Source organism: Saccopteryx bilineata, chromosome 3 (assembly GCF_036850765.1).
Source record: "Saccopteryx bilineata isolate mSacBil1 chromosome 3, mSacBil1_pri_phased_curated, whole genome shotgun sequence".
NCBI classification, from domain to species: domain Eukaryota; kingdom Metazoa; phylum Chordata; class Mammalia; order Chiroptera; family Emballonuridae; genus Saccopteryx; species Saccopteryx bilineata.
In genome coordinates, this window is record NC_089492.1 from 179822365 (window position 1) to 179848098 (window position 25734).

Sequence of the window (25734 nt, forward strand, 5' to 3'; positions counted from 1 at the left end):
CTTCCTGTGCATAGGTCCCTCTCGCTTCCCACGCTGTGTGTGAGCCCACTGATACCCCTTGCTTGGCAGAAACACTTCCGCACTGTGTCACCAAAGGGCTCAGGTGTCTGGTATTTCTTGATGCAGAGGCTTCCCCCTGTCTCTGAAACATCCAAGTGTATGTCCCTCTAAGGATAACTGTTGGCACAAGCCCAGGTGGTTCTGCTCCAACGGGGAAGGAACAGGATGTGACTCAGCCATTCTTTTTCACACACGTAGGCAAAACAAACAAACAAAAACAAAACAAAGCCCTTATGTAGTTCAGAAGATGGCTGTCCTATTTCAGCACTTTACAACCGGTATGAGATTGGAATATTAGAAGGAACTCATGTGTAGCAGCCATGAAATGGGTGCAAAAGTCAATCTGGGCAAAATTGTGTGTTTTTTCTCTCTTTATTTCCAGAGAAAATCATCCATTTGGGACTTTACTGGGATTGGCTTTACTTTGTCATAGTTGTGGTTGTCCTGATTATACTCAGTCACTACCCACGTGTGTGCCCCCCTGCGTGTGAGTGTGCCGTTGCCCTCACTGGTGGACCTGTGTACAACCTTAGATAGGAGGGGGCAGCACAGTGTTTAACTCCGCAGCTCTTTTTTTTGAAAAGCCCATTTAGAGGAAAAGGAAATATTGATTCAAACTCAAAAAGTCTGAGCATTTACATTGCTTTCTCCCTCCTAACCTCAGAACCAGACAGATCTATCATTTAAAAATTTGATATTTTCATCATTGTATATTCAAGGGGACGTGTGGGCAAATGTAACTGTTCGTGCAGTAAATGGTTTTGCTCTTTTTTTTCTTCTATGGCCTTGCCACCGTTAAAATGACACCACTGATTGCTACATGATGTAGTCATTTTCATTTGCATAATCCTCTCCTTAGATGCATGTGAATATATGTCTTCTCACCCCTTATTAGACAAAAACCTAAAACAGGAAGGCCAGAAACAACTGTTGTTACAAAGCTCATGCTTCCCCGACAACTTGAGTTCCATGAACCTAATCAATACAGAGCCGTTTCTGTCCGAATAGGCTTCTCCTGAAATACAGCAGGGAACCTTGTGCTTTCACATGTTACTCAGAGAGAGGCACACGGGTACCCAGCCAGAGCGCGGTGTGTGCCAGCAGCCAGAGCACATGCACATATCACATGTAAATCAGGGTCAGGCAGGGTAGCAATCAGCTGTGTAACTAATGAGAAATTATGCAAAATTAGATGGATTATGTACATGTTTTTTCAGTTTTTGTCTCTTAGCAGTTTAAATCTTTAATTAAAATACACATGAGAGAGGCACAGTCTATAACCGTTAGATTTTATATGCGCTCATTGTAAGGAAATAGCCTCCAGAGTTATTTTTATGGGTCATCTGTCTAGAGGCAACTTAGAGTCTAAAGCCAGCTTCCAGCTACCCAAAAGGAATGTCTGTTTTCTCACTTTCTAATAATTAGGCTTCAGGTCTGAAAGTAAGGTCTGTCACAGTGCATACAAATTAGTCAGCTTCAGGGTTACTACTAAATGTGGATTGTTTGGACAAGTTTCATCCATGTGGGACAGAATAATAAGCTTCTTTATGGATGTCTGACTCCATGCACTCTTGGTAGTTATGCTCAGAACACCAGTATAACTTCTAAGACAGCCTTCATAATACTCTATAGTGTCTAATAGCTGAGCTCTTGTTACCTAAGAGCATGCAGATGTTTGGACTCATGTCTCCCCACCCCTGTCTTCAATCTCTTAAGTTATACAGCTAGGAGAAGCATTTTAATATTTATTTATAAAGTTGGCATCCCGGGACTGTTTCACAAGCTCATTTGTTTAAAGGTCCCTGGAGACAGGGAAAGTCGTACCACCTTATCTCTAGACACCTTGATGCCACAGGAGTAAAATGCAACATGGAACATTCCAGCTCACCTTTGTGGAGAGCATTGGTGCTGTTTTCCTTTCCATTTGGTTCAAGTTATTCAGTGAGGATTTGCATAGTTTATATCACATGCAATGTTCTATCATTTTAAGAGTACATTTATGTTGCAGCCGAGTATTTGTGGGCTGTGTCCTCCACGGCAGTAATTGTTGTGTGTATGTGTGCAGTATAAAAGGTCATTGTCCTCCCAAGACATCCTTGGTCCTTGTATCTCTCTGCACCAGAACTCAGTTCCCTCTGATCAGGCCAAATGGGCTGAGGAATGAGAGCTTGCCCTTGAAAACCTCTGGAGACAATAGGATGAGCAGTTACTCCTCTGTCACCACATGCACACATTCCCGCTGCCCTCTGCTGAGAGTGGGGTGGTTAGAGCAGAGGGGAAACTTTGCCCAGTGCTGACAGAATGCCCAAGATACCTTTGATGTGTCACTGGCTCTTGGTCCCTGCAGCCAAACCTATTTGCTCTGGTATCTCAAGGGCAGACATGGACAGCTGCCACCACACGCAGCCAGCTGTTTCCCTCGTATGCCTTCCCCCTCAAGGCTCCCCTTGCACCCATGGTGGTCATATTTGCTGATTTTTCTAAAGGGAAATATAGAATGTGGGCAACCCAGGCCTCATATCTTTTGAGAATGTCATCACTGAAGCCCAGGTCCTCTCTCCCGTGCACATCAGCAACACCCAACATTAGAGGAGAATATATATTTTTTTTATTACAAGGTCCTTGGACATTTGCAATCATTCATTCCAAATATTGTTTCTAAATTTATAAAATATACTTACAAAAATTAGTTAATTGCTAAGCAGGTGGGTAGATAGTAATAGAACTATCATAGGAATAGGCTTGATTAATTACAGCAATAATGATTATAATAGGGAACATTTATTGAGCATTTATTATGTGCCAACCACTGCACTAAAACTTCTACATGCAACAGCTCCTCAAAAGCTCGTGACAATTATAAGGTGTTTGTTCTCTTGTTGTACTCAGTCAGCAGAAGAGGAGCCGTAGTTCCTTAGGGACTGTAGTTATGTAACTGGAACACAATTGCAGCTAGTAAATGGAAGGTTGGTTCAGTGAAGGCTGACCAGTGACACCTCTGGGCAGAGGAAGGGTGATGGCCCAGGCTGGGGACAATTGGGAAGTTCCCACTAGATGACATGTGGTAAATTCCATCCCTCTAAATGTCCTCAAGTTGGAAACTGACCAAATTTCAGATCCTGACTGATGTCCACATCAAGCTAATACTCCATAGCTAAGGAACAAATAGAAATGTAGTACTTGATTGCAATAAATTGTTACCATGAACGCCTACATTTATCATATTCTGAGTATTGATTGCATGGTCAGACTGCCCAGATCTCATGAATGGTCTAGGCTTCTCTGTCTCTTCTTTGATTTGATAGATGCCATGCCATATATATGTCGGTTATGGCACTTTCTACTTTATCACAAAGTCTAAGAATTTCTGGAAGCCACAGGGCTCTACTGGGGGTAAGAGAGGGGGAGTTAAGAAGTACTACTAGTATAGCCAAAAACTTTTTTATTTCTTAAGTACTAGAGATGTAGTGTACAACATAACTGTAGTTCACAGCTGTATGATATACAATAGGTAGGAGGTTAAGAGAGTAGATCCTAAGAGTTCTTATCACAAGGAGAAATTTTTTTCTTTATTCATTTCTTCTTTCTTCTCTTTTTAGTGTATTTGTATGAGAAGATGGATGTTAGCTGAACTTATTGGGGTACTCCACAACACATGTAAATCAAACCATCACTGTACACCTTAAACTCATACAGTGATGTATGTCAATTATTTCTGAATAAAAGTGGGGAAAAATTATTGCTTTACAACCACAAGAAGTTTTCAGAGGGAACCAGAGATCCATAGCTTATTTGATCATCATTGCTAGTTCACTCCTCGGTAGTTTGACTGTATTGTTCTCCTAAACATATACTTATCATTTGTCTTAGAGAAAGAAAACAATACCACAAGGAAGCAGTATCTACTTTGAGAAAAAGAAAACTTGATAAATTATATGTTCTAGGCATAAACAGTTTTACAGGAAGGATTATTGATTAATTCTTTCATTTAATGAACAATTTAAGCACCTGTTGTATGCCAAGTATCTTTTTGTAGCTCTAGGACAGCGTTCACTTCTCAGTCTTGCTAGACCAGAGTGATTTGACCCACAATCCCATTAATCACCCTATGTCACTACTTCATTCATTCATTCATATAGTTTTTAACCTCCACAACTCTTAGGTTAAAGATAGAATTAATATGAAGGGCTTCTGAGAAGTTGACTTTTGAACCACATCTTAAAGGGTGAATTAGGGTACTGGCCGGTGAAAAACTAGAGAATCATATTCCAAATATAAAAGTTCCATTTTGCTCAGGTTGGTCTCTTCTTAATAATAAGCTCAAACTTAGAAGCTCCAAACCAGTTGCTACCAATCATTATCCCATGCTAGACTTATGTGGTCCTGACCTTCTATAATAGAGTCTGTAAATTGTCAAAAGGTACACATGAATATAAATTAGTTACTGAATACAATTTGACTTGAATTGATCATCATTTGCTAGTTTGCCATTTGGTAACATTGTATAGAGTTTGTGTTGTTCTACTGAACATATATGTAATGGTTTAGCTTAGATCTCAGCACACAGAGTATGTTGCATAGGATGGCAGTATCTTTTAAGTAGGAGTGTTGATAATTTATGATTCCCCTTCTTGGGGACAGAGTCACGGATTTGTTCTTTAAACCAAAATGGCATCATTTGTTTGGTAGCTAGGTATATATAGTATTTATAAATTGAAAAGCAGGAAAGGCCACTTAAGAAAGTTGTAATTCCCTCTGTTAAAAGTAGACATATAATCAAATGCTTTTTTATTCTGATTCCCCTTAAAGACCATGGCTCATAGATTATTATTGGTGTTTGCCTTGCCTTCATAACAAAAACCTTCCAAAAGTCCCAGAAATGTTATCCAGGACCAAACTATGGGTGGGACCACTAATATTAGTAACACATCAATCTGGGTGCAATGGGCCGTTATCTTTTGACAGTCACCCTTTTTTTTTTTTTTGTATTTTTCTGAAACTGGAAACGGGGAGAGACAGTCAGACAGACTCCCACATGCGCCCGACCGGGATCCACCCAACACGCCCACCAGGGGCGATGCTCTGCCCCTCCGGGGCATCGCTCAGCCGCAACCAGAGCCACTCTAGCGCCTGGGGCAGAGGCCAAGGAGCCATCCCCAGCGCCCGGGCCATATTTGCTCCAATGGAGCCTTAGCTGTGGGAGGGGAAGAGAGAGACAGAGAGGAAGGAGGGGGAGGGGGTGGAGAAGCAAAAGGGTGCTTCTCCTGTGTGCCCTGGCCGGTAATCAAACCCGGGTCCCCCGCACGCCAGGCCGATGCCCTACCACTGAGCCAACTGGCCAGGGCCAACAGTCACCCTTTTTTTAATGTATATTCTAGAGAAGCAAGAATTTGGGGCTTGTGAAAGAACCACTAAACTGTTCATTTCAGGAGAAGTTGACAAAAAGATTAAAATATTGGTAAAGAAGGTGCCTCTTAGGCCCCAGGATTTATTTCCTCATATATTTATTTATTCACTCAAGTTTTTATTTATTCATTTAAAGCCTATCCTGTGCAGGGTGCTAAGCCACAATCTACTGAGATACTATCATGGGTGAAGGAGGGCTTCCGCTTTCCAGAAACTGGGAGTCCAGCACATGCATGCTTAGCCACCACTTGAAGAGAAAGAGCTAGAAACCACAAAAAGAGTGTGTTGAAAACAGGATGGAATTCAGAGATGTCTGAGGCATTGTATGTAGTGAAATTATTTTACAGTTTAAGGTGTTCAAGATAAAGAGGTTTATGTGCTGAGAGGAATAATAGAGTTGGCATTTATGGAATATTTCATTTGTACCAGGCACTATACTAAGTGCTTTTCATGTCTTATCTCATTAGGTACCCACAGCATTCCTATGAGGTGTAGGTATTATTCTTTCTTATATTTTACAAACTGCTCAATTATCTGCTCCATGGTTATAGCAAAAGCTTTGTCTTTAAAAGGCCATGCAGCTAGAGGGGACAAAGGGAAGTAGATGTGTAATACAGTATTAACTATTGGACCAGTAAAGTTTTTTGGGAATAAGTCATTTTACATTGTCTATCTAAATTATAAGATCCTTCTAAGAAAATAAGTTGTGTTGCTTCAAGTACTCAAAGACATATAAATTACCAACTAAAATATTATATTTCCATTCATAAACTCCTTTACAACTAGGCAATGACCATGGCACACTGAATGTGAAATGGATGACCAAGAAAGCCTGATTGTTTTCTCATGAATAAATTAAACATTTTACCTGCAGTCCTGTTCACATTATTGACTTACGCATTCTCCTTTAGCCCCATTAGTGTATATAATTCTCACTCATTTGAGGGGTGAAAAAATAATTGAAAATTTTCCTCCATTTTTTCCCCACCTGAGATAATTCTAGCTTCCAGAAGAAATTCTCTTCAAACCTTGTTTTGTTCCGTCTTTGGAGCAGGAAGGCTCTAAATTACAACAAATGAGGTTTGAGCTTTTATGTGGACTATAACTAAGGCTTATCCCATTAATAAAAGTTACTTAATTTACCTTGTTTTCACCAGACCAGCAGAAGGTACAGTGGCCACATGTAGGGTCCCAGCTCTTTCCTAAGGTGGGGGTGGCGGGAGTCCAGGACTGGTGGAGAACTACTCAAGGCAGTTTGTCAGAGGACACACTGGTATCATAGATTGGAAAATGAGGACCTTGGAAAGGTTCCCCCCCCATTATAACATGAAATGAGGCCATGTTCTAGGCTCCAGGTATAATGCCTGAGGTGTAATATGCTCAACCAATTACAGCTGAAATTATTCAAGAAGCCCAATAGCCGTCCTTCTCATCCATTGTGCTGAACACAAGTATACAGATCCTTAAATTGTACAATCATATGAATTTAATTTTAAGGACCCAGAAAAGGGGACTTATTAGGAATATTCTAGTCTATAAATTATTTAGTCAAAAAGAGGACAAAGGGCATCATCTCTTTCAGAGGCTTCAAATTGCATATTATTTTCAGTAAGCTGGTGTTTAGATAGAGAAACAAAATAACTCAAATAAAGAGGCCCACTGGAAGAGGTTCTACTGGGTTTAGCTCTTTGCTGTTGAGTGTGTGTTCTAATCCAGTTTATGGTGCATAAGCTGATGAAGCAGTAAGTACAAGTCTGAACTACAAGAAACGGGTTTGACTAAGTCTAGACATTTGGTTATCTTTTTGTCTAGCATTCACTTGTGTCGTGGGCGTTACACTCTGGAGATTGGTGTTTCATTATGCAGAAGCTGTTTTATCTTTGGCTTCCTTATAATAGCAGAAAGTGAATTCTGAGTAGAGAGAGCGTGAAGACCCAGAGCTTAGTTTCTACAGGGATCATTCCAAAATAAGTTACATGGATTTTAACAGTGACTGATAAGCATGTGCTGATTGCACTCTGATCGTTTAGTTGGTCAGACGTGTCTCATCGCCTCCTTTAGTGCACAGTATACCAAGGAATTGACTGGGATTCCCTGAACACTGAGATGTGGAGAAGGGTAGAAACCCATTTCTGTATGTAGTACCTGACCCCTGGTGTAAGTGAGAGCCAAAGTGAGAGTATCTGTGCTGTGGAAGTCACAAGGCCTTTAGGGCACCTCTGAGCATCTGATCACTGCCGGGTCACAATATAATTAGCATTATATTTATATAATTATAGCATTATGTAATTTCTTTTGGGCAACAGAAAGCAGTTCAATTTTTATGGCCCAAGTTAAGCATCTCTTCTGTAAACAACATTTCATTTTCAAAACTCAAAGTAGAACAATGATTTTTCTTGCTTTCTGGCTTTGAGAACGTCTTTTGCTTTCAGGATGCATAAAGAAATGTAAAGGATCTCTTGTTTGCCCAAATTACTACCTTTCCAATTTCTGTTTCCCTAAGCTGGATACTTCCAAAGGAAGTCGGCTTCAGGCTGAGTGGAGTGGCTCACCGCAATCATCATGAAGTCAGGTGGGCAGCTGCGTCAGTGAAAAAGCCCAGGCCACCATCGCACACACAGGCCTTTTCTCCAGACACCAAAATGTCACGTCACACAAATTAAGGGGGAAAAAAGTGATTAAGATGCACTGCTTTAATAAAAACAGGATTCCTGATTCAATCCTGATATGGACTTCTTGATTTCATTCATTCATTGATTTTTCTGACCCACTGACTCAAATGCAGTCATCCACTTATTAATCACTTGTTGCATATGATATAACTTCTAGACAGACTTTCATTACCTGCTTCTCACTTCATGAGCCTGTGGCAGAAAAGAGTTACACTAAGAATAAGTGGATGTGATAGCCCACATCTGTAACAAATGAGTCAGGAGTCTTTATAAAAAGGACAAGCTCTATTTTGCACCTAAAAAACACTTTTTCCTTTAGAAGGGCAACATGGTGTGTGGGGTGAACATGGATTGAAGAACCAGAGAGGCCTGGTTTTGAATCCTGCACCCATAAAGTACTGTCTGTGTCATGTGGAGGAAGTTCTGTGTCATGAGTTTCTGTTTGTCTTTAAGTGGGATAATCATTTCGACTTTGTACGGTTGTGGGAGTCTGAACTGGAAGACACGTGGCAAAATGAGCGGCGTGTTTAAACAAAGCATTGAGCACATGCTGTTGCCTTCCCCTTTTGTTTCCACGCTGAGTTGGGTAGGGGTTGAGATAGCTCTTTTTCTCTAGTGAGTAGACAGAAACCTCATCACACTAAGACTTGAAAACAGTAGGCCTTCCCCCCGCAGGCAGTCCTCATGGGGCAGCACCCCAATGCCAGGCGGTCAGGGGCAGTGCCTCCCCACTTGGGTTGCAGGTGTCCAGTGGTCTGCCATCACCTCAGCACCCAAGTTCCCTCAGTGATCAGTGCTCATCTACTTTGAAGACGCCTGAAGCTCCCAAGAGGGATGACAGCCCCATAGCAGGGCTAGCGAGGCACCAACTCCTTCACCCGAGATGCTGTTGTCCGACTGCCAAACTCATGACCTTTGAGGAATTTGGAACCTTACTTCTCTGTGGGGGGAAAGAGACAAAGAAATTCAAGATGAAGCTTTATGTAAGTAAAGGGCTCTTATTATAATGGGGTTGAATTGCGTTTGGATTTTGCACACCCTTCAAATTTCTTAGGGTGTGGGTGAGAGAGTCCTAGGAGATTTAATTAGTTCCTTGAGAAGTGCTGAAGTGTGTGACATTGGGGCTCATTTTCTTCCCTTGTCCATTGAGAGGGGGAACCCTGGAAATTAAATTTCTGTAAGATTGAGAGGCTGTTCCCATGGTTAGAATTGTGTGCATATTTGAATATAGTTTAGCTACTTGGTGGAGTGTTTTGTTGTTCTGTTTTGGGCAAGGCAAAATTAAAGTAGTATACATCTGAGGAGAGAGGAGTGTAGGCAGTCTAGTTATAATGCTTTTAATGGGCTTCTGAGATAAGGAAGGATTGGTTGCGGTATTAATAAACCCTTAGAAGACGAGGATGCACAGGGGATTACCTAAGGCAGTATTCATCTTAATAGTTTCTAATGGTTAAGACCTGATATGTTTCAAACAAAATTTCTTAGCTTTGATTATTTTGGATGCAAGCTCTGGACTGGGTGCCTGGGCACATGCAGAGCCAAACAGGAGACTTTTAAGAAAGTTTTCTGCTATTGGCAGAGTTCCCATTCTACAGTTCACAGTTCAAGGCATCAACTTTACATTCATCAGATGATAAAGCCGCAGAATTTGCTCCAGAAACATTTCTTCTGCCTTGGTTTAGCAAACCTGTATTTCATGCATTTAGTCATGTATTCAACTAATGTTTATTGAGTGCCTCCCCAGAGCAAGATACAGAGAATTAGAGAAACGAATCAGAATGTAAAGGTTAACCTCAGGAAGCTGCCTGTCTGTGAAGGGGACCATATAAATGAACACCTTAAGCACAGGGACAAAATTGTGTTATACCTATGACTCAAGTGATACTAGACTTTGGTGGGTGAAGAAATTACTTCCTTTTGATGGAATCAGAGAAGGGCATGATATCTATCTTATCCAGGACTTTGAATGACTGGAAACTCTGGTCTGCTCCCCGAGCCAGCACCGTCCATGCTAAGATGACATTCATTTCTCTCCTAGGTCAATTCTGGGTAGGAGTTTTGTCATCCTTGAACCTTATCAGTGATCTGCATCTGCACTCTGATTTCCTCCTATCCTTACGTTCTCCTGGATTTCTTAAATCCTGACATAGCCAGCAAGATGACCTGAAGCATCTGGGTGAGGGCTCACAGATTGATTCCTGCTTAACTTCGTAAGAAAATACCAGTTCAGTGTTGCTATGACTTGTTGCTATAAGCTTTGCCTGGGTTGCAATAAGAACCACATTATTAAGGGCTTTCACTGAGCATTACTCTATGAATAGGGCCCAGATTTTTCCATTTTTGCATAATTATTTATTACAGGTCTATTATTGAGTGTAATTGAATATGAATGTTGAAGTAATGCGGTATTAGTAAGATTAATGAAGCTGGCCATGCCCTAGAGTCAATAAGACATGAAAATTAGTCATAAATAATTGTTATTGATTATACACAATATAGTTCATTTTCCTCAAGAGTATAGATGTAGCTAATACCAGTGAGCATCCTGACATAGCCTTGTGCTCAAGTCAGCATGTCTATGGCTGACATCTCCTCAGGCCTGCCCCTATGTCATCCTGTATTTCACAGCTGCGTTCAGTTAAAGCTCTTTATGTATTTTTGGTGACTTGATGCCCATCCTTTGCAACCAGTGGACATTGTAAGGCCAGTAGCCACGGCCACCATCACAGCCACCTGGCCCGTGCAGGTTCGCATTTGATTCAGATAGACAGTAATGAAACAACGGAGCCATGAACTGGTGGGCCATCACCTTTAAACCATTTAGGTTTCTGTTTTCAAAGTTATTTTACATCTTTAGCATTGGCCATTTTCATTCAAAAGAAACACTGCTATACTAATAAAAAACAAATCAAATGCACTCTATTCCATAGATTCTGATGTACTTGCAGTTCATTGGTCATTCCCAATTTAAAGGAAATGCATGATGAAGACTTTAGAAAGTAAAGAATAATTTAGTAAAAGAGCCTGACCAGATGGTGGTGCAGTGGATAGAGCATTGATCTGGGATGCTGAGGACTCAGGTTCAAAACCCCAAGATTGCCAGCTTGAGCGCGGGCTCATTCATCCAGCTTGAGCGCAGGGTCACCAGCTTGAGCATGAGATCATAGACATGCTGACTTGAGCCCAAAGGTTGTTGGCTTGAAGCCCAAGTTCTCTCTGTCTTAAGCCCAAGGTTGCTAGCTTGAGCAAGGGGTCACTGGCTCAGCTGGAGCCCCCAGTCAAGGCACATATAAGAAAGCAATCAATGAACAACTAAAGCAGGGGTCGGGAACCTATGGCTCATGAGCCAGATGTGGCTCTTTTGATGGCTGCACGTGGCTCGCAGACAAATCTTTAATAAAAAAATAATAACGTTAAAAATATAAAACATTCTCATGTATTACAATTCATTCATTTCCTACTGCTCATGTTCATGGTTGTGGGTGGCTGGAGCCAATCACAGCTGCCCTCCAGGACAACACCAAATTTTTATTGGATAATGAGTAATGTACACGGGTTGTTGTATGGCTCTCACAAAATTACATTTTTAAAATATGTGGCGTTCATGGCTCCCTCAGCCAAAACGGTTCCCGATCCCTGAACTAAAGTGACACAACTCCGAGTTGATGCTTCTCATCTCTCTTCCTTCCTGTCTGTCTCGCAAAAACAAACAAAAAAGAGAATACTTTAGCAAAGCAAAGGATGGTGCTGTTTTATATATATACTTGAATTTTGAGCATATTAGCGTTGCTTAAACCAGGGAGCAGTATATTAGAAAGCATCACCTTATACAATTTTAGACAAACTACTGGTAAAATCATAATCTCCAAAATATTGTTACATCAGAAAAAGCCTGATAGAGCCTATGAAATGAGTTAGAAATCCCAATGCAAACCTTAGAGATGTGTGTCTTCCCATGCCGCACCTTGATTTATTCCTCAAACGTCACTTCAGGTTCTCCTCCATGAAAGCCTTCAGCACTTGTTTGATTCTCTAATTAGTTTATGATAGTAGGTCTTATAGCACCAATTAGATTATCAATTCCTTCAGGGAAGGGATCTTAATTAAGGATACAGCAGAGTCGCAGTATTTCAAAATCGAAAGTAATAATAAGGGAAAATAAAGGTGGCTAGAGGTTGTGGCACAGGTCACAGAAAGTTAGAAGGGGAAGCTGTGCTAGAACCCAGGTCTCCTCAGGCCTGCCCCTACGTCATCCTGTATTTCACAGCTGCGTTCAGTTAAAGCTCTTTATGTATTTTTGGTGACTTGATGCCCATCCTTTGCAACCAGTGGACATTGTAAGGCCAGTAGCCACGGCCACCATCACAGCCGCCTGGCCCATGCAGGTTTGCATTTGATTCAGACAGACGGTAATGAAACAACGGAGCCACGAACTGGTGGGCCATCACCTTTAAACCCTAGCTTGCACCTGGCGGGCAAGAAATACACACAGTGGGAAAACACTTCTCTTTCCATTCAGGGCTCCTAAAGCCACTGACTTATCCGAGTTTCCTAGAATCAAAAGTTTCTACCTCACCAGCCTTATTCACCTCTGTTCCCCATCTCCTTCTCCCTGCACAAACTCTGCACAAACTGGCTTCTCCTTCAGCACTCTGCCATCTTGGCTGCTTCTCCTCTCCTCCATGTGGCCTTTCTCTGCTCTCCTCCAGTATGGGCTCCTCTGCCCCATTTTATAGTGTAGAAATCAAAACCTTTAATCCAATATACAAACAAAGAAGTCTCTGCTACAGAGTCACTTATCTGAGGCATAATAGGATTCCTCATGAGAGTGCACCACCCCACACCATGCAACAGTCAAGGATGTGGGGAAAAGCTTAGTCTTAAAACTAAGTCATAGGCTATAACGACCCTGCCTGCTTACAGTCTGTCCCCCACACCCAATGCAAACTATAAGCGAGCAAACATATACATCATATTTACAAACTTATTTGACCAACAGACATGACCCAAGCTCATTTTTCAAAGGGTTAATTTTTAAATGTCAAATGCATTTGGAGTTTTTGCTCTAAAGTTGTTCCTTGCTTTAACTTAACTTTAACCCTTCTCATTGAGCATCAGTGCAAGCCCAGAAACAGTTTCCACAAAAGGCCAGCAGGGGGAGTACAGTTGTGTTGAACTTGTATAAAACTAGCAGTTAGAAAATCACAGACCAAGATAGGTATTGTGGAGTGGCTGAGTAGGGCCAGGTTCAGCAGGTCTAAGAGCTTTTAAAGTGGTCTCTTAACAAGCTTCTTAAACCAGCTTCTTAAATTATATAAGCTGCAAGTCCAATTCTTAATTAGGATTAAGAAGTAGGTACACCAGTAACAACTATGATTACCATGTTCTTTTGTTTTCAGTTTGCTTCTTTTTTTTGTCGTGCTTTGCATAGAAAAGACAAAAGCAAAGGCAGTTCTGTAGAAAGAACAGCTTCCCTGGTGAATGTCTCTTGCTGATTTGTAAATGATGGGGCAAAGCTGAGTTTGTTTTGGAAAACAAATGTCAGAGCAAGTCAGAGTCATTTATTCCTTAGCAGGAAATACTGATTCAGTGACATTGTTCAATTATAATGACTGTTTCTGTCGTTAGTATATTTAAGCAATTTAGCTGAAAAACAAAACTCATTGTATCATTTGATTGGCTAAACTTTCAAACCCATGTATGTGTTAGCTGGTTCATTTGTTCAGTCACCAGTATTAATTAAGCACCTACTGTGAGACAGACACTCTCCTAGGTGCCAGACGCTAAGAACTGGATTTTGGAATTAGACACACCTGGGTTACTGCAGCCATGTACTAGCTGTGAGAATTTAGACAAATTATTTAACCATATTACGCTCATTTTCCTTACTTTAAAGTCATAAAGATTGTTATGAAAATTAAATGGCAAAATGCATGTCATGAACTTAGTGCCTGTCAGATGATAAGGCCTAAATTATCATTGACTTTTATTACCATCGTCATCATATTCCTCATTCTCATCTTCTTCAGGGTACCCATTTGGTAAAGGAAAATGTTTACGAGAACATCTTTTTTTTTTTTTTTTTTTTTTTTTTTCATTTTTCTGAAGCTGGAAACAGGGAGAGACAGTCAGACAGACTCCCGCATGCGCCCGACCGGGATCCACCCGGCACGCCCACCAGGGGCGATGCTCTGCCCACCAGGGGGCGATGCTCTGCCCATCCTGGGCGTCGCCATGTTGCGACCAGAGCCACTCTAGCGCCTGAGGCAGAGGCCACAGAGCCATCCCCAGCGCCCGGGCCATCTTTGCTCCAATGGAGCCTTGGCTGCGGGAGGGGAAGAGAGAGACAGAGAGGAAAGCGCGGCGGAGGGGTGGAGAAGCAAATGGGCGCTTCTCCTGTGTGCCCTGGCCGGGAATCGAACCCGGGTCCTCCGCACGCTAGGCCGACGCTCTACCGCTGAGCCAACCGGCCAGGGCCTATTTATTCATTTTAGAGAGGAGAGGAGGAGGAGAGAGAGAGAGAGAGAAGAGAGAGGAGCAGGAAGCATCAACTCCCATATGTGCCTTGACCAGGTAATCCCAGGGTTTTGAACCGGCGACCTCAGCATTCCAGGTCGACGCTTTATCCACTGTGCCACCACAGGTCAGGCGAGAACATCTTTTTTTTTTAAATATGTTTAATAGTGAACAGGATTGAGAAATGGGAGAGATCAAAATAGGAAAGCAGGCTTTGGTGAAGCCATTATTTAAAGTAACTATAATATATTTAAATGAGAAACTAACTCAGATTTCAGCAGGCCATACTGTACCAAGGAAACATTTGAGGAATACTGATTAAGATACTTGTACTTTAATACTTTTCTTCTCAAACTCTTATCCTCCCCCCTCCCCCCAACTATTTGTCCTGGCTGTTCCTTCACCTTCACCTTCACCTTCACCTTCACCTTCACCTTCACCAAGATTCTCCTAAGCTCCTTCCAGTCTCTCCTCCCTGGCCCCTGGTGCCTCCCTTCCTCCCTCCCTCCATCACTCTCTGGCCCTAGACAGCCTTCTAGAATGCTGATGTAGCCTTCTACATCAGCTCCGGTATCTGCCTTTTGATGTCAAAAGTATTGGGGATTGGTCATTCTTTTTTTAATTTTTAAGCGAGAGAGAAACAGAGAGAAAGAGACAGACAGGAAGGGAGAGAGATGAGAAGCATCAATTCTTTGTTGCGGCTTAGTTGTTATTGATTGCTTTCTTATATGTGCCTTGACTGGGGAGCTCTAGCCAAGCCAGTGACTTCTTGCTCAAGCCAGTGACCATGGGGTCATGTCTATGATCCCACCCTCAAGCTAGAGACCCAGCGCTCCAGCTGGTGACCTCGGAGTTTGGAACCTGGGTCCTCAGCATCCCAGGCCGACACTCTATCCACTGTGCCACTGCCTGGTCAGGCTTGATCATTCTTTTTTTTCTGCCAAGTAGAAATAAGAAAGAGCATCCCCTCCCCCTCTGCAAATCATGGCAGACTCATGTTCTTTATGACCCACAATCCCTTTCCAGCCCTGCCCCAAGGGGCCGTGTGGTAAATGCTCCCAATGTTCTGTCCCTGCGTCTTGATGCCACTCTGCCCTGTTGCTGCATCCCTCGCAATTTCACCTTGACCCCTCTTATCGAGGTCAGTTTCTTCTTAAACTGCAAACTTCTGAGAAGTCTCAGGAGTTACTGAACTCCAGACACTCTCTGGTAGTCTTTGCCTTGGAAGGCCCCTGGCAGCCACTATTTCTTTTTCTCCCATGAGGCTCTCATCTACCTGACAGGCTACCCAGACTTACCCGGACTTGGTCAGACTCACGTGGGTGTGCAACTTAAATCCCCCCCCCCCGCTAAGCTTCTGGTGAGACTTGATCCAGTGGTGCAAAGCTGCGGACCTGCGATTTCAGAGTCTAATACTAGCTCACAGTATTGTGTTCCTGAGTCTTGTAGTCATATCCTTGCAACTATGGTATGGTTTTTACTGAGCACCTTTCAATAGCTAATTGAAATAACATGTGGGTCAACAAGATATTATAAATGGAACCATCTCTAGCATCCAAAGGGTGATATACATACTTTAAAAGAACATATGTTGACATACTCCTTAGGACAGACTGACCATGAGGAGGTCATCTCTTAGTGATCTCAGTGCGCCATCTGTTACTTCCATTCAGATGTCCACATAGGCACTGGCTTGCACAGGAAAATTTTCCTTCATTCATTTCATCCATATTATTTTGAATAATATGGGCATAGCCTTAAAGGAGAACATATTTCAAAACCGTTTCATAAGGTACTGATTTTATTAACTTGAAGTAAAAACTTTGGGGTACGGGTAGTGCCTTACATCATGATCTTTTATTAATCAACTTTTTTTAAATTCATTTTAGAGAAGGGGGAGAAAGAGAGAGAGAGAGAAGGGGGAGGAACAGGAAGCATCAACTCCCATATGTGCCTTGACTGGGCAAGCCCAGGGTTTCGAATTGGCGACCTCAGCGGTCCAGGTCGACGCTTTATCCACTGCACCACCACAGGTCAGGCTCATGATCTTTTAAACTTAAGGCAAGTAACAGACATTATTACTACACTAGTTCCTCCTTATCTGTAGGGGCTGTTCCAAGACCCCCAGTGGATTCCTGAAACAACAAATAGTACCAAACTCTAAATGTACTGTTTTCTTCTATACATACCTGCCTATGATAAAGTTGAATTTATAAAATAGGCATAGTAAGAGATTAACAGTAAATAATAAAATAGAACGATTATAACAATAGACTTGATAAAGTTCTGTGAATAGCATCTCGCTCTTTTCTCTCTCTCTCTCTCTCTCTCTTTCAAAATTTCTAGAATTTTTCATTAAACGTTTTTGAACCTGGTTTATTTAGTATGGGTAAATGAAACCACGGAAAGAAAACTACAGATAATGGGGGACAGCTGTGCTTCCTCCATGACCTTGGGCTCATCACATCATCTGTTTGAACCCTGACTTATTACTGATGATCTCTGACCTCCTTCTGCTGGGAACTTATATCAGTCTGAATCAAATACTACAGATACGACAGAAGTAGAATATGTAGTAATACCTTCAAGTATAAATGTGGAATATTTGTTTACACTAATTGATCTTTGCATTACCTTAACCTAGAGATGGCTCGTTAGTAGTTGACTGGGTGTGAATCAAAATAGAGCTTGCTAAAAGTTTCCTTTGGATTCTTGAAAAAGTATTTAACTTGGTTTTTTGATGGATAATTAATTTAGAGGGAGAAGGAATTCAAGGATTCTATTTACTTCATCATTCCTTCAAGTAATCTATCTACTTCCTTAGTCTCTTATTTTAATTTAATGGAGGAAAACTGGAGAGAGAGAGAAAAGAAAGGGAAGAGATAAGGCTCTGAGGACCAGGGGTAGTTTTAACTTCAACTGCATTTAAAGCAAAGGAAGACATATCCCAAGCACAGGTTCATAGTCTTTCCCTTCCAGAAACAGCCAGCACATGGTAACAGCTCATTCCGCGTGCTCGTCAGCACACTGTCATTTCACAAAGAAGTGAGGCAGAGTTGAAGCCTGACGCACAGCCTCCCTTCCCAGCCCCCAGTCCCAGTGCCTCCCCCACCTCTGCCTCTCCTTTTGCCCCCAGTAAACTTCATGTCTCCATTTGAACACTGAATTCATGAGTGTTCTGTAAAGGCCATTAGCAGGACTTTGCACGTGGTTTGCATAAATGCGAGGACAGGATGTGCTGCAAGCCATCTATGGTAAGAGCAGAAAGCAGGAATTGTGCTTGGGACCAGCTGTCTCTGGTATGTCATAGCAAGCAGGAGCCCTGGCTGCTGCGGCCATCCATCAAAAGGAGCTCTTGAACTAGCTCACCTTTGCGATCTCTCCTCTCCCAGCACCAGCACTCTAGGAAGCCCAGGCTTCATGAGCAGGTTGTCTTACTGCTTCCTGCACTAACAGTCGGTTTGATCTCCTTGCCCTTGCTCCCAGAGAGCAGTGGGAACACAGCATGGATAATTTCCATCAACAAGATGTGTGACCTCATAGTGGGCTTCACGGAAGCAGCGTCAAACCAGTATTAACTGGAGTCAAAAGGAGGTCTAGTGACAAATTAAAGTAAAGGTGTTCTGGGATAAAAGCAAACTATCCTGTAGTTTCTAACTCGCTCTCTGTAGTCATTGAAGCATGCAGCTAGGACTTTTGGCTTTTATTGATATGCTACAAATAGACAGCTTCTTAAGAGACTGTTTTTATTTAAAAGCTGAGTGTTAAGTTTTGTGTGCCTATGATATACTTATTAACTCAGAGCAGGTTCCCGTCGGTCCTGTGTGCTGAGGAGCACGGCTGTGAGTGTGCATCACGCCTGATCAGTCTTGCCCCAGGGTGGGCAGGCAGGGGGGTGGAATGTGGAGTCTTACTGACTGCTCACATTGGTGTTCTGAGACCCCAAACGAGAAAGGCTTGCTTCTGAGAAATTAAACAACTATAAGGACATTTTCCAAAGCTAGTGCAGTGGCATGAACGATTTAGGTGCTCAGTAAATATCACTGAAGGAAGGAAGGAAATTCCCTAGAATAAAGCCAGGTGACTGGAAAAGTGGTTATTATTAATACAAAATATAGTGTGTCTCTAGGCTGGACACTCTTCCCAGACTGCACTGTCAGCCCCTTGCTGGTGGTCAGACCTTGAGGGCTAAAGGCCACACTTCTAGAACAGGAACACTGGCAGTTCACAGAAAAAATATGAGAACACTGCCCTCTGGGAGGTGTGAACGTGCGCACATGGGTTGGGTGTTGGGGGCACGGCTTGCACAGAACCCGAGGCTGTGGACCTGAGGAAAGGACCGCACAGGCAGGCTCTGCCCACCCCCGCTCCAGTGCACTCGCACCTGCAAGTCAACATTTCGCATGGCCTGGCAGGTCAGAGGTCCTCATGTCTAGCTGGGTTCAGGACCAGTGGGCAGATGTGAGCTGGGCGCCCTCTCGTCAAAGGGGTTTTGGGGGAGACGGGTGTGACTAGAGCTCACACTGCACCACAACACCTTTGAGTGGAAACATGGGAGAGTAGAATGTGCCCAGTCCCAGCAGATTCACTTTCTCTGATCCTTCTTTTATTTTTCTCGTTTCTTAAATACTCTGCTTAAAAGAACTCTCCGAGAAAACATTTCCAGGGCATGTTTCTCAGAGGTCGTGAGGAAGCCAAGAATCACCAGCCTCCTTTCCTGGCTGCGGCATCATTAAGGACAGCTTCATTTGCTCCCCGCCTCCCCTGCCCTGCACACACTTGTGTTGATACCATTACTGTCTGCTGCTCTGCACCTGTGGCATGGATGGACACACTGACCAGCAAAAGCCAGTTCAGCATGTATTCTCCAAACAGTAACTGCTCTTTTTAATTTCAGAGTACATAATTCCAGCACTTTTTAAATGACTAGATATTTAGAGCTCCCTTCAGTATCACTATGTTGTCATATTTATTTTATGTTTTTTTTTAAGATTATTATTTCTTTAAACATAGTAGGGAGGGTATTTGTTTTCTTTACACTTTCTTCAGGAGCTGCAAAGAAGCCCTGATGTGTTGTGTGCATCCTTAGAATCTAGGGACCGGTCATTCCTGGTTTCTGTACTTCTTTTAGGACCAGGAGAGTTTTGGTGACAGAGGAGGAGGATGTGGTGAGAGGATGGCACTGAGGAGGACAGTGTAGTAAGTGAGCAGTGTGATTAAACTGTAGCTTGAAGAGCTTGTCCACTCGCCCTCTTAGGAAAGGGAAGGAGCCTGGTGTTTCATCTGGGAAGCCAAGGCCTTGGGACTCCATCCTCTTGCCTGTCATCATGAGGCAGGACTCAATGCCTTACATGTTCATGATTCTGCTGGGAAGGCGGTGGTGCATGTCCGGAGCTGAATGTGTTCTGCTCGCTTTGTAATCTGGCTGAGTGCTAGTTCATGCTGAAGTGTTTCTCAGTGTAGGTTTGGGTGCATTTATATGTATTTGCTTATAAATACACACACACATAATATATAAAATCAACAAGATGTTCAAAATCCAAAAGCTTGTTTTAATAGAGTTATTAACAATTATTGATTTACAAATTTGAATTCAAACTGGTTTCCAACCACCTCCCTCATTTGATTGACAAGACAGAGGTTTTGAATCTTGCAAAAATTTTCTGCAGAGGGAAGATATTGTTTGATGTGGGGGAGCAAAAGCCCCTATCATACATAAATCCATAAGAAGCCTGGACACTCAACGGCCACAGCTTTCCCCGTGCAGCTCTGTCCGCAGTGACGAGACTACGCAGGCAGGAGCTGGACTGACATCAGATGATGTCTGCTCCTGCTTAACTTCAGTAAGAAATAAGAGTTGGATAAATGAGAACAGAAGAGGTCTGGGCTTGTGTAAATGATTCTCACTTAAAAGGAGAAACAGCTTTTGTAATTTGTTCCAGCTAAGCCTTGCATTCATTGTGGACCTGACCCTCGGCAGTGGGAAGGCCCTCAGAAGTAATGGTTTATGTTCTATTTGTCTTTTCTTTTCTGTTGTTCTTGGCTTGTCTGCTTGTGTTATGCTTGGTTTATGATCAAACCAGAAGTTTGCTATAAGCTAGTTGTCTCTGGTTTTTAAAAACAAGTTAGAAAACCATAACATTTTGCTGGCTGATATACACTGTCCCTGTTTTTCGAAACAATAAAGCGTGAAGCATAAAATGAAAATCAGTAATGAGCATGGAGAATACCTTACATTCTAGGGAAATAGTGACCAGCAAATATTTGACCAAAATGCAATAACTGGGAATACAGGGAGGTCTTGTTTCTTTGACCTTAGGGGTCAACTGGTCAACAGGGAAATGTGGCAACCTGAGATTCTAGAATCAAGGGATCCCTGGGCAGAGCTGCTGGCTCCAAGGGGAGAACGATACTCACGATACTCATGAGATGTAAACCTGGTACTTTGGTTGCAGCTGTTGAAAATCGAGCAGTTAGTTAAAAGTCACCACTGATTATTTTCCTCTTTAACTGACGATTCAGAATGTTTCCACCAGTGGGGATTCCTCCACTGGAGGCAAAATCCACGGACATGGTTTTTCTCGATGATCTAACCTTTCTTCAGACCATCTTACCAGCCCAGCTAAATGTCTTGGCCACGGCTGTTCATTTCTACTTTGAGAAGCTTTGCGGCCAGCCTCACGGCCTCGAGCAGCCTTGCTGGGCAGGAAGTAGTTTATGCTGGCACGTACAGGGTTAAATGCTCCTCCTTGGGGTGATCTCCACATCCTCACCAGCTGCTTGGCCTGCGGAGAGGGTAACTGTCCAAGTAATGACAACATGTTTCACGTGCTGAGTAAAAGAATAAAACATGACCCCCTGTTCACCAAATATACTGTTAATGAAATCAGCTTTCTGTTTAGCGAACCAAATATATTGTCCTGCTAACTGAGCAGTTCTTTCCCAGTGCTTTTAACCCCAGTTTCTATGCTTTGATGAGCATCTAGCAAAGGCAGTTGAGGGAGAGGGCGCGGACGCCCACGCTGACCTCAGAGCTTCAGCAAGCATTTTCTTTCCTCGGTCCTTCTCTGATCAGTAAGTATCTTGTTCCCAGTGAAACTCCGGGATAAGATGCTCTTTGGGAATATCTTCCAAAATCAGATTATAGTTAGAAAATCAAGTTTCTATAAAGTTGAGTGTTCACTAGAAATAAAACTGCATTCATGTATCTAACAATATTGATCATCAACAAATACATAGATAGTTGATAAATATTGATCACCTTGACTTTTCAATTTTTTTTTTCAAAAATTACCTTTTTTGCTTACTTGGTTTCTTTTTAAATTTAGTTCTGTTTCTGTCATTTTTCTACAAATGATACACTGCTTGACTAGTAGAAACAGAAAGTAGAGGAGATGAGGTGTGCTTAGAGAGGGAGAGGGAGGCTGACTTCCATTTGGGGCACTTCTGGGTTTTATTGAGATGGACAGCAGGTGAGTGTATGAAGCTAAGGACGTGGACCTGGAGTCGGCTCCAGGGCAGCCTCGGTGCAGAGATGAGGAGTCTGGCTCCAAGCGGATGAGGTCTCACAGATAATGTGAACAAGGAGCGAGATGGGCTAAGGGCAGAATTCGTGGGGGTAGAGGAGGAAACAGCAAGAGCGATGAAGGAAGAGTGGACAGTGAGTTAGAAAACTTAACAGTCTCTCTCACCAGAATAGAAGGGGACCCAGTAACAAAAGGTGACCTGCAGGGACTCCTTTGGCCCTTGGGACAGAAGGCCCTCACTAAAATCCAGCCCCCTCTGCTGCCTTTGCCACGGGCTCACCATCCCATTGACCCCCAATGCAGAACCACCCCTATCAGGAGAAGAGGTGCAAAAATAACCCCAAGCCAGAGTGGCCACGGAAACTTTCCCTCCAGGGCCAAGCTGACTGTCCCCATGCCTCCATGGGACGGAGACCCCTTTCCTGCAGGGGCAGTCGCACACTGTCAGGCAGTTTCCAAACAGAAGGAACATTCCAAAGATGAAAAGCACTCCTTGCAGAAAAGAAAAAACAATTTTTTAAAGCCACATGATTTCAAGGGCTTGTAACCCAGCATGTTAAAACTTCTACCACTGTCCCCAGAGGCCGGGCCCCACCTCCTCCAGGAAGGAGGGTGAGAACAACTCCTTGAACTCCTGGATAGGCACAAACAGTTGTTCTCAGACATATTTCACTAGTGGTGGTAACCAAGGGATGGCTTAGGGGGTTTAAACACTCATAATTCCTTCAGTTCCTTCATTTTTATTAAGAATAATTGATGATTTCTTCCCCTGGTGTAAAGAGCTATACAAATGCGACTTAAAGGGATATCTAAGTAGTCCCCACTATACCTGGATGGTACCACCCACCCAGGCATATCCTCTTAGGCAGACCTTGAGAGCCAATGCTATGTTTCAAGGATGAGTTTTTAAAAATTAATAGAATACTAATATATGCATATCAAGTCTTTGTTTTAATATAAGGACACTTTCTAATAATTTTTCTGGAGCCCTGTCCCAGTAGCCCAGTTGGTTAGAGCATCGTCCTGACATGCCAAGGTTGTGGCTTCAATCCTCAGTCGGGGCACATACAAGAATCAACCAATGACAGCATAAGTAAGTGGAACAATAAATTGATCTCTCTCTCACCCTCCCTTCCTCCCCTCCCTTTCTTTTTCTCTCTAAAAGTTAATTTAAAAAAGAAAATAACTTTTCCAGTCTTTTTAAAAAAGAAAGATCATTTTAATATTCCCAAAGTAAAAATAATATAATATCAATATAAATCATAGAAATGTTATGATAAATTCACCATATTGTCTTTATTGTTCTTTTTTTTAATGGGTTGGCCCTGTTTCTCAGATCAGCATGTGGGAACTACTGGGTCAGAGTATTAGCCAACAAAAATGGTCAAAATATCCCACCCCAGCAAGAATAGACTATGACCTTCTTTCTCTGACCAGAGCCCTTCTCTGGCTTACAATTCTCAGAGCTTTATAGTGTCAAATGAAGACTTCTTTCTTCTCCTTCTCTAGACTGTAAGCTCTCTGAGAACTGGGGCACTGTGGTGTTCATGTCTGTGGCACGGTCAGGTGTGAAAGTGGTGGGTGCCCGTAAATGCTGGCGAAAGGACAAATGGCCTGCAATAGAGTTAAAGTAGCGGCTGATGTGATGTGTAGAAAAGGTTAAGGAAGCAGGAGCTCTTGTGTAAGATGCCCACCCATGTGATCACTTAAGAAATCCACAGTTAAAGTAGGTTGAACAGGAGTGCCATTAACTGGGTGCCCAGAACATCTGTATAGGCTGAAAGTGACTTTAGTGATACTTTGAAGCAATAAATATGAGCCAATGGCCATGTCATCTGGTCCTAGTCATGTAGCCAGAAAAGAAGGGATTTTGAATGAGGGCAGAAGAAGCCCTGCATGGGGCTGTAAGGGACATGCTACATTCACCCGGAGGGCCCAAAGATGAGCAGTGGACCCTGCAGTGTGCTGAGGCGGAAGCCTGGACCCGGGGGAACGCTTTCAGGAAAGGCGGAAGGGAGAAGACAGCTACTTTGTACTTGATCTGCTTAATGGGAAAGAAGAGTGGAAAGAACTAATGCTGAGTGAGCAGGAAAAGGACAAACAGACCTAAAAGAAGGACTGGAGGATAGGTGAGAGGGAGCTTAAATGGTGCTTCCCAAATTTTAAGTGTAGGTAAGTCATTTGCCTTCTTGTTGAAATGCACATTCTGTTCCCATTGGCCTGAATAGGGCCTGAGGTTCTGCATCTCTAGCAAGCTCTCTGGTGATGATGATACCACAGTTCTCTGGACCACACTGTGAGTAGCAAGAAATTAGGTCATGGGAGGGAAGGTATTGAGAGGGTCCAGAAAGCCTAGGAATCAGTGGTAGTCAACCTGGTTCCTACCGCCCACTAGTGGGCATTCCAGCTTTCATGGTGGGCGGTAGTGGAGCAACCAAAATATAAATAAAAAGATAGATTTAACTATAGTAAGTTGTTTTACAAAGATTTATTCTGCCAAACTTAGTGAAAATCCGACATAAAGTACTTGGTAAGTAATTATTATTATATGCTTTAACTTGCTGTAATTCTGCTTTATCAGTTTTATAAAGTAAAGTTACTTCCCTATTTTATAAATCACCATTACTATGGAACTGGTGGGTGGTTAGAAAATGTTACTACTAACAGAGATACAAAAGTGGGCAGTCGGTATAAAAAGGCTGACTACCCCTGGACTGGACTGTGGATGGAAAATTGTTGCAGCTGTTTATTTCTGCCTCCCACTAGAGCAGGGAATCTCAACAACACTGTTGACATTTGGGGCCAGTCATGTCTTTGTTGGGGGTGGAAGGCAGGAGGAGGGGGAGCTGTCCTGTGCACCATTGGATGTTTAGCAGCATCTCTGGCCTCTATGCACTGGATGATAGCATGCCCTCCTCCCCCCATTTATGACAACTAGAAATGTTTCCCGACAGGCCCAGATGTCCCCTGGGGACAAAATTGCTCCTGGTTGAGATCCGTGGGTTAGAGGGAGAATTAAGTCACCTCTCATACACATCTACGTCTTCTCTTAGTTGGAACCATAGGACATAAATGACTTGTCTTTGATACCTTTAGAAGATAACACACTCTTTACTCTCTCAGCCTTTAGAAATGCTGAGAAAGTGTTTGCTTTTAGTTTGACAGCCTGATTACTTTACAGTGTCCTCAGCACAGACCAGTGCCTTGGCCCCATTTACTTAGAGTTCTGGTAGAACAGTAGGGAAATTTATTTCCAAGAAAATGTTGGCTAAGTACCCTAACATCATTTTTAAGTCATCACTGCACACCCACCCAGACTGTGAAATAAAATGGAAACTCCATAGTCTGTTCTCAGGATACCAGTGTTAGTATTTCACTAATGACCTAAGAATTTCTTTGTATCCATCTGCTGCCACACTTAATGATTCATACACAGCCTCTAAAATGCTTTCTGGCTACAAGGTCATTTGATTGACAGTTTCAGAAATCCTGACGGGGGACAGATAGGTTTGCATTTTGCTGTTGTTATAGCTATTTCTACTTAAAGTGTTGAG

General features: G+C 42.7%; 1 protein-coding gene across 12 annotated transcripts in view; it reads left to right on the forward strand.

Moving 5' to 3' along the window:
* Window positions 1-25734, forward strand: part of ATXN1 (ataxin 1) — a 635797-nt gene that overhangs the window by 533591 nt on the left and 76472 nt on the right. Inside the window, exon 1 of one of the 12 annotated variants that reach the window (XM_066268335.1) lies at window positions 9104-9121. The exons of the other annotated variants lie outside the window; for them this stretch is intronic. The gene's annotated coding sequence lies outside the window, so the exon portion shown is untranslated. Of the gene's footprint in view, window positions 1-9103; window positions 9122-25734 lie in introns of those variants that run through there. 12 annotated transcript variants of the gene reach the window in all.